Below are 10,354 nucleotides of genomic sequence, written 5' to 3'. Positions count from 1 at the left end.
ACACACACACACACACACACACACACACACACACACTCAAACACACATGTCCATGTACAAAAGAAACACACAAACGCACCCTTTTCTGCTATGTATACTGCGTGGGATGTTCTGCAGTCATGCTGCGCAACAAATTGAATTTCTCCCTTTATGGTACATTCTGTAAGACAGCAGGAGGCCGGAGAGAGTACAGAGGTCTCCCCCAGCCTCCCCAGTGGAGGCTCTCTGCCCTCAGCCTCATGCCCAGCTCTGGACAGTTTTTGTCAGCCGACCTATGGGGGCTCAATGGAGATGGCTCCATGCTGTGTCTGGCTCATGCTGTATGTGTTCATATGACACGCGCATAAACATGCACGCACGCACGCACGCACGCACGCACGCACACACACACACAGTAAATGTATCTTTGTAATCAGTTGAGAACCCACTTATTTTCTGTCACAAACCACACTGCGGGGTAAATTGATGGTCAGCAGGTTAGCAGCAAGGATCCAGGGTGCCATTGAGGTCCAGTTGTAGAGAAGTCATGCTACTGTAGTTATTAGATTGGTGGTTTGGTTGCTATGACAGCATAGACATCCCAGCTCACTGTGAGGATGAAGTGATAATATGCCAGTAGAAGGAACATATTTGACTTCTGAGGTGTGCAGCAAGACCCTGTTTGATCAATAATAGACTAATATGATTGTAGGTGCTGCATGCAGTTGCTTTGCATGTCATTCTGACAATACTGAAAAAAAAGTCTATGTGGACCCAATCTAATTCCTGCGGCTTGGCTGCTATCTATGTTTCATATTCATTCATATTTATTTTTTGAATGTATTAATTCATGAGACGAAGTCATGTATAGAAATGCCCAGACAGGAAAGATCTTATTACCTGTGGCCTAGAGAGGGGGGAAGTGATATATCATTAAAGCAGGATCATTATGACATGTTGAAGGGCAAATTTGGGAAATTTGAAATTCTGATTTATATAGTAGCAGAACATCATACCTACTGGTGAGGTGATGCTATGAGCATGATTACATTACCTCAAATCCCTGAGGCAAACATGTGGTCAAAGCAATATCAATAATCTCATGAAATGGCAGGGCACCAATGTTGGGGTGCCGATTCAATTATAGTGAGATGACATTTGTGTGGTATTTTTCTGTTGCCAAGCTGTGGACAGGTCAACAATGCAGACAGAAAAAAAAAAAATTCTTTCTTGCTGTAACTCTAGCACGTGTATTCATTCTAAATTCACTTTATGTTAAATGAACATAATGAACAACCTCCAGCCAATCAAAATCAATTCCAGATCGAGGTAAATACTTATTTATCACATTAGATTTATCACTGCATAAATGCATCATGTTTTTAATTTTTTTGCTATTGATTATTCCTGCTGCCTTGGCGACCGTGAGATGTTTTTCTGTAGGGTCCAGTAGTAATGTAGTCAATGCATAACCGTGTGCTTGCGGGTGTGATGCAGTGTGTTTGTGCATGCAACACTGAGAAGAAAGTGGTGTGGTTTTCTAAAGAGAAGACAGTTAGTTCCCACAAGTCTCTTCTTCCTTTTAATCTTCTTCTCCCCCTGCTTTTTCTCCCTCTTCTTCTCTGTGGAGTTGTGTTTAGCAACTACAGTGTTTCTGGCGTTGACAAGAACGAGCAAAAACAAGGACAAATGGCTGAAATGCAATTTAGCAATCTGGAGCTCCTGATTTTTGACATTTTCCATCAACCAAACATCTTTCTGATGGTGGCCAACCACTTCTCACTACTAACTAGTCTGACTAGTTAGTAGTTCAGGTGACGGACTGAATTACTGTTAGCGGTTAAAAAAAAACCTTTTTCGAGTGATCTTAGGGTGATCTACTATTGATAGTCTTTTTTGTATAATTGCAAATGTATAGCTGGAAAATGTGCTTCAGACTTTGATTTATTCGTCTTCATAAACACATTTTCCAGTTCGCTTTTTTCTTTGTTAATTTTAGTTTTAGTACCATTTCATAACTGTATAATGACAATGTGACACATCTAGAAAGGATGTAACAACATATGGATAAAAACCGCAGCCATAGCAACAACTAAATATGTCATGCATTTGTCTTGTAATTTTAATCACTACTTGTATTTACGTTGACTATACTAATTGTTATTCTCACATAGTTCTACTTCCCAGCGGATTTAACTTTTACATTTTTGGTAACACATTCATTCCTGTTTTCCTTCCAAGCCAGATTTGTTGTCTGTTTCCTTGGCAACCGTTGTTTACCAAATGTGACTAGACTCACCGGGCTTGTCATCTGCAGTATATCGAGGTTATCACATGGGGGTGGCGTGTTTTGACGGTCTTTGTGTTAAACTCCTGATGCTTCTCACTACATCACTTGAAGGGACTCGGTGTATTAGACTTAACCAAGCCTCAAATAACCTTGATAGCTTGGTTTTCTTATTTAGGCAAAAGATCCAGCTGTACAACAGCTACTAGGCGAGTTATGTTGGGTGATCGAATAGATAACGATGCATTACCTTTTTCTGTTTCCGAATCAAGTAATCTTTCTGTCTCTCTCTGTCTGTCTATCCCCCACACATACACTGATGGAGGGCACAGTCTCAAGCCAGGAGGTTAACAACTCACTGAGGTCCCATATGTCTCCTGCAGCAATAGCAGACACTAAGAGCCCGATCACACCTCAGAGGAACAGAGGAAAAGAAAGATAAAGAATATCCTGAATGCTTTTTAATGAGTCACAGTGGAGTAGCAGGGAATTGACTTGACACAGCATCTCCGAAAGTCACATTGCGAACAATACGCTCTGATCATTTCTTTATTCTGACACAATGCATTGGGTTTATAATGAATTGAATTTTCCGTCCCGTCTTGTGTTTGTGTGTCTTTGTTTTCGTGGAAACTTGTTTAGAAAGCGCAAGTCAGGATTCAGGCAGAGACATCCCCGAACCTCGCTCTCTTCATTCAGATCAGGCAGAGCGCTCCATGTCTGGCTTTCAATTTTCAGGCATATGCGTGAATCTGCGCACACACACGTACACACATGCTGTACGCACACACAGTTACACGGACCAGCCAGATGCCCCAAGGCCTTTTGGCTTGTGAAAAGGGACAGAGAGCTCTATTGTTTTCGCTGTGATTCAGTTATTACACAGAGATTAACACAGTGGAACTCTTCTGTGACACCCAAGGGCTTTGGACCCAAAGAGAGCGAGCACTGGATGCATTTATCTCTCTCTCTCTCTCTTTCTCTCTCTCTCTCTGTCTCTCTCTCAGTAGCCCTATCTAAATGTATTTCACTGACAGACACACACATACTTGCACATGGTGTTATGCACTTATTCAGGCATTGCCAAACAGTCACAGTTATGGCTAACACACACACACACACACACACACACCGCTCAAGCATTTGTCTGGTGGAATGTGTTCAGTGGCTGATAAGGAGGAGAATAGGACAGCAGCATTAGAACAGAAATGCCAGCGCAGCAAAAGTTATTTTGTATACACTGACTGCATACTCATGTACACACACATTCACACGTCACACAAATGGAACCCTGTTATCATGTTACTGGTAATGACAGATGTAGCATGGCGGGTGCAGCAGCAAACAAAAAGATGCTATAGAGATACAAAACAAATGAGAACTTTGATGGCCACTGATTTGCATTACAAAACAGTGAAAGACATCCAAATACGCCGTTTCTCCATGCAGAAGATGATTGTCTTGGAAGAGAAGACGCAACAACAGCACATGACAGAAATAAAGAGAGAGCGGAGGGAAAAAAAAGAACAAAGAAGACCAGCACATTGAGGGGTGAAAGGAGGGATAGGGAGAGTGAGAGCAAGAGAGAGAAAAGAGAGGGAGATTAGAGTGAGAGGATGATGTCATGCTGACATGACTGAGGCTGCACAGTCCCAGTGGGATCTCCCTTCCTCTGACAGATGTAGAGCATCTCAGCGGGATCAAACGCTACCCGTAGGAAGACTTTCAGCCCTCCGCAGCTGGAAAAGCATGACAATAACATCCGAGCCTTCCATATGTGCCTTCACCTCTGCCCAAATGGGTGTCAACTGTTCACGTGTATCACACATCAGATTGTACCTGATTTAAATCCCCATCACGACATGTCTAACACTTTTCTATTTGTAGTATGTCTTAGATTCATGCGGTAGTCATATTTGAATTGACGATGTCTAAAGTTAAGGAATACTGATATACTGATAATACTGATATGGCTAGCAGTGAAATACATTTCGATAAACTGACCGAAAACACTGCAATTGTGAATCAAAAACTCTTTAAGAGGTGAAAACAATCAATTTCCCAATACCCATGCATGCATTTAAGCTTTCTTCTTCTTTCTGTATTGAGTTGAAATGGTCCTGTGATGTAGAGGGGTAATCCTTTTTGACAGTTTTTAAAACAATTTGATTGATGAGTGAGTAAGTGAGTGAGTGATTAGTCTCTGATCTTTACTTGCAGGTGGTGGTTTTATACATCTTAAATGTCAATGCTAAAGAATAGCTTTTGCAACAATAATGATTGCTGTGTGTGTGTGTGTGTGTGCGTGAGTGCGCGTGTGTTTGGCTGTCACCTCATGTAAATGATGCATTTAATGTCGAGACTGTAAGGGATAAGATGTGTGGCTGTGTGTTGATAAAGCCATGATGTTCCCAACAGCTCCCGGCCTCTCTTATCCAAATCTCCCGGGTATACACAGCCAACAGAAGCCTCTGCCATGGATTGAAATAATAAAACGTTATACAACATTATGAACGTTATGGCAACATTATGAATTTACTTTCCCACCCAGATTTCCCCCAGCTAGTCGCTGGATATAAACTGCAGCGTATTCATTCTGTATGGATCTATTTTTGGTTCATAAAACACCTAGTTGTGTAACAAATTTAAATACACTGTGTGCACACAGTGAATGTGTAAGCAGATTGTGTTTGAAACTCGCAGAGTCTCACATGGTTATCAGACTGCAACAAGTCTTCTCTCTCTCTCTCTCTCTCTCTCTCTCTCTCTCTCTCTCTCTCTCTCTCTCTCTCACATGCACTAATACTCTGTCTGTCCTTGTTTCTTCCTTTCATTTAATGTCTTCTTTTGCCATCTCTGTTGTTTCCTTCCTTGCTTCTTCTGTCTCTTTTTCTCTTTGTCTGTCCTGCTTGTTTAGAGTACTGAACCGTCTGTTTTGATCTCCCACTCTCCAAGTAGACGCCCTACTTATGTAGTGAGGGGGTGACATCACACTAAGGACTGGGTGTGTTCAAAGATTTTTGATACCTGTACTTTGACAGTTCTTGAACAATACCAATTCACATTAAAATTTTCCTTTAAAAAAATTGAATGAAAATTTTCCTTTACACCTATGCAGGACACACTGTAGTGAAGCTTCTCAAAATACAACACACACACGTTTGCCCTGTCTCTGGGCGTGACGTGGTGTTTTCCTGCATGCCTCTACAACATGTAAGACAGCCAGTCATCAACATTATTATATCTTGGTGCAAAGATGCTGCAATAGGGCCATGCATTTAATTGTAATTGCAATTACGATTTTGGCTCCTAATGATCCCAAAAACAGTTATTGAGAAAAACGATTGGAGATAAACTCTTATTTTTATATAAAAAAGTAAAATGGGAAAAGTATTAAGGTAAATTTAACAGTTCTAGGTGTTTTCAGTGTTGATTTGTTTCAGTGGGGAGTTTTTTTTAGGTTCATAAATGCAACATCTTTCCAAAAGCCAATGAGTAATCGTGTTAAATAATTGCAATTTCATTATTGACAAAAAAATCGTAATTATGATTTCTTTCCATAATTGAGCAGCTCTATGCTGCATGTTTATTGACTCACTGATACTGATGACTGTTGAGATGTAATCCTTAGGTTTTGATATTTGGAATTGAATGACGAGGCATTTTTAGATGCTCGATACCATGGTATGCGGTAAGTTTTAACGTTCAGTACCCAGCCTTAGTGACACTGTAGATTTGGGAGTCAATTACAAACAAGAAGAAAAACATCCGGAAAATATCTCTGAAGGATGCAGAACATTGTGTTTTTGCTTGAATCTTAACGTTCTCGTGTTTACTACTAGAGTATGTAAAACACATTTTTTTTAAAGAAAACTGTCCGATATGAAATTGCCACCCATTTTTCTGTGGTCCTATGTCTCATTTTTTCTTTTGGTCCGGTCACAGAGGAATGCACTCTTTCATTAGATCACAGACCGACTCAGGCCTGCTGTCTTAGAGATAACACCCAGGTAAATACTGGCCCCTATCCCCTTTGAATGCCAATCATATCTTCACGAACAAGACAGCTCGTGATAACTATCTTGGTCAAGGTTATCTACTGAAACCACTACACCCTCATTGCTCTCTGTCTGTGTAATGTCTTGTACCCTGTCACACCCTTTCTCCCTCCTCCTCTCTGTGTCTCCAATGAGTGTTTAAGATGGGACACGGTGGTGCTGCTTTTAGAAGCACTTCTTTCAGTCCAGTCACGCCACCCCTCCACCTGTCAGAGGTGCTGGGGATGTATGTCATCTCCAGCATTAACAGGTTAGTGCTCTATAAAAGTCAGTGGCTCAGATGATAATTGTGCAGACATGGGTGAGCAATGACTTTAAAAGAGTGACGCATGTTGGCATTTCTCTTGAATTCCAAGCACTTCAGATGGACAATGTGCTCTTATAGTGTATGTGAATGCAGAAGTATAGTCATACGTATATTTTTATCTTTTTTTAATCTTTTTTTTTTTACAGACACTTTTACAGACACACCTAAAGTTTTCAACTTGGTTGTATGAAAAGGGGAGACATGAAGGCATATTCCCTTCACTTATGTTCTTAGTCAATAGACTTAACACATAAAATTTAAGATCATGAATAACATTCAGCTGGGTCTGGTGCTTTATTCACTATATCCTCTTAACTGTAACAGAACTCTGTTTCATGAGCCCAGGGAGAGAAACAAATTGTGGCGTCGTAGTGTGTTTCAGCACCACGGACAGCTCCAGGATGTCCCTTCATAGCACCTAGCCGGGGTCTGCAGTTATATTTGGAGCTTTTATGTCCAGCATTGGCTGTCACCAGCCTGATTTCCACTACAGGGTCTCAAAGAGCCAGCCAAGGTCCGCTCATTATTAATGTCAATCAATTTTCCAAATATCAAAATTAGCAAGGTCTGTTTTGGAAGTAGTTGCCCACAGCAGTGAAGCCAGACTCTCCTTTCAATTACATTAATGAAGGTTTTTGAACTGCTCGAGGTGGCCTCGGCTGAGCAGGCCACATTTGGCTTTGCTTTTGGGCAAGGGGGTAATGATGCTTAATTTCTTCATCAGGGCCAGCTGGATCGTCCTGGACCGGAGGCATAAAAATAAAAATGTTAACAGATAGACAGAATCACTATCACATTACATTAAAAGTCATTATCTACCAGAAAGAGAATCATAAAAGTGTAGATTGTCGCATTAGACACAAAAAGAATGAAGTAAGTTTTTAAGAAGCTACTCAGTGTCAGAAATTCCATTGTTTATTTACAATAGTTATGGAACAGGATCGATGCTGGCTGGGTTCTCTATGGCTTGCTAAAATCCTTAACAGGACTCGTAGGCAAGGGCAATATGTGGGATAGGTTTGTGGGACAGGGAAAACATTTACATTGAAATAATTTTGATTTAAAGAGGCAAGCAAACATATATAATAGGAAAAAACTGATATGCTGCCACACCCCAGGGGCTAAATGAAGACCACATATTATTCTCTTTTCTTGCAAATTTGGCAGATTAGGTGCATTGGCAAATGTTTAAAGGTTTGCACTCTACAAAATGCATATTGGTTTGTTTTTCCTTTATAGGATTCCAAGTTAAGGACAATGTTTCTGAGACTTAAAGGACAGGCTTTCAGTGCTTGGAAAAAAACAGTGGGAGCCGTGTGTAGCCTTCCCTCAGGCCGCTGCTAATTGTCAGCTTTACATCCCTATCTTTCTTACAAGACAGACTATATTTTCATTTCTTTAAATGGATTTGGGACCAATGCACGTCATCAAATGCATGCATCGGCTATTCTTACCATATGAAATGGGTTCTTGTTCATGCACTGTATTTTTAAGTATTGTGCTTCCTTAACTGTCACAATGGATGTAAAATATATAACAGTGGGAATGATCCACATGAACATATACAGCAAGTTTCAAAACCTGTTATGTACATTCTGTATGTGTTGGGGAGTCTCTAATTCATACACAAATGTGTTTCGTTTTTTAGAAAAGCAAGTCAAGAAATAGATGAAAAAGTTAAAAAGAGAGAGAGACAGAGTGGACTGATGCCTGCTGGCTGGCTGACTGACTGATGTTGAGACAAATGATCCTGGATGATGGCGTGACTCTGAGCTAATCCGGGAGCACTGGACACGAGCACTGAACCATGTCCTACAGATCGCTCAGTTTAGTGTGACAAATGGATATGGGTAAGAAAACTATATGAACTTCAAGGTAGTAGTGTGTAGTATTTTAATCACCAAATCAACAGGATATCACTGACAAAAATGTATATTTTATATTATTATTTTATATATTTTATAGCCTCATTCACATGAGGTGCTTGACAAAAGGGAAAACACATTTCCCATAAACCTTGTCACAAACACAACTTTACTTTTAATGGCACCTGACCCTCTTCCAAAATGCAATATTTCCCACTTTGTTGAGGAAATCAGTTTGGTTAGTGTCACGCTGCAAAGGAAAGAAGTGTGTGTGTGTGTGTGTGTGTGTGTGTGTGTGTGTGTGTGTGTGTGTGTGTGTGTGTGTGTGTGTGTGTGTGTGTGTGTGTGTGTGTGTGTGTGTGTGTGTGTGTGTGTGTGTGTGTGTGTGTGTGTGGGTGTGTGTGGGTGTGTGTGGGTGTGTGTGGGTGTGTGTGTGTGTGTTTTGTTTGCAGCATGCCAATTATAAGGAGATTGTCAGGTGCACATTGTTGTGACAGGTGTGAATGGAGTCACAGGAAGGTTTGAGCTAAAAGAAAGAGTTTCAGACTCAGGAAAGGAAATGCCTGACTTCTTCCCATCTTTTACCTTAGTCTTGTTTTTACCCTTTCGTCGTCTGTCCTCTTGTCTAATCTTCAACAATTTTTTATTTTTATTTTTATTTTTTACTTCTTATCCTCCTTATCACTTGGCCGCTCTTCTTCCTAACTCTACTATGTTCTCCCCACATTGTACAGTCACCATCTTTGCTGCTGTCAAGGGTGTGTTACTGTTACTTCCCGTCTTGGATTTCAGAGGTGACAGTGGAATCGGTGGCATGATGTCTTCCTGCTGACAGCTCTAGCAGATGCCAGTATTATTTTAGATGTGTCAGTGAGTTTGACTCCTAATGATCCCAAAAATAGCTTAATTAAAAAAATGAAGTATAGTAAGTAAACTCCTATTTGGTCTTGTGTTCTGAATGAAAAAAAAAACAATGTAAAATACCAACAATAACAAGGAAAATGGCACAGTTCAAGGTGTTTTTACTGTTGATTTCCATACTGACCAAAATAATCGTGACACATTTTTTTTTCATAATCAAGCATCCCTATACAATGTTGCATCTGTAATCCCCAACAGTCTTATCCTCATTTTCTCCATTGTTGTTGTTTTGTTTAATCAAAAAGATCTCAAGGTTTGTATTCAACAAATTTTACAAGTCAAGGTTTTTGCCAGCAGAATAATAAGGGTGCCATAATTCAAAGTCAAAATCTGTAAGTCAAATATGTCTCCGATCCCAATCTGATGATGCATGAGAGATGTGATGCATCTTGACACTGTGATTGACCCAAGAAGTGTTTGCGTTTATGGAGAGTGATATGCCTCACAGTTGGCAGTAACAGTACATTTAAGATCCAATTTTTAATTTCAGAACATCAAATAAGTTTGCAAACAGTTCTTTTTTTTCCTCCAAAATTGTTTGTTTTGTCTGCTTGTCTATGAAGAAACACTTTCCGAATAACCATTCAGACGCGCTCCTGTACCTGTAGAGACAATACAGTGGGTCTGGGCTCCTCTCTCTGTCTGTCTACATATGTCTCCTTTTCCCCCTTTTTCTTCTTAGTGCCTTCTTAATCTCAAAATAAAGAAAAGCAGACTGTAGGGAGAAAAGTTTAAAATATCTTGTACCAGAAAAAAAGTTTGAATCATTTGTACCTTTCTTTTCTGGTTTATCTGACTGTGGAAGTAGAGATTTCTGACTTTGTATGCAGATGGTTTCTCCTGCATGTCTTCAAACCCAGCACCCAATCTAGGTCAACCATCTTGCTGCTTCCCAACTGCCAGACTGAGTTGTGTGTGTGTGTGTGTGTGTGTGTGT

General features: G+C 40.3%; 1 long non-coding RNA gene across 1 annotated transcript in view; it reads left to right on the top strand.

Moving 5' to 3' along the window:
* The window catches only part of LOC116672132 (uncharacterized), a 14,358-nt gene that overhangs the window by 2,966 nt on the left and 1,038 nt on the right, over window positions 1-10,354 (top strand). Inside the window, exon 2 of the long non-coding RNA XR_004327476.1 lies at window positions 9,866-9,871. This is a non-coding gene — a long non-coding RNA (uncharacterized LOC116672132). The remainder of the gene's footprint in view (window positions 1-9,865; window positions 9,872-10,354) is intronic.

The sequence above is a fragment of the Etheostoma spectabile genome, chromosome 22 (assembly GCF_008692095.1).
Source record: "Etheostoma spectabile isolate EspeVRDwgs_2016 chromosome 22, UIUC_Espe_1.0, whole genome shotgun sequence".
NCBI lineage: Eukaryota > Metazoa > Chordata > Actinopteri > Perciformes > Percidae > Etheostoma > Etheostoma spectabile.
The sequence above is the reverse complement of the archived record's forward strand: the minus strand, read 5'-3'. Positions and strand labels throughout refer to the sequence as shown.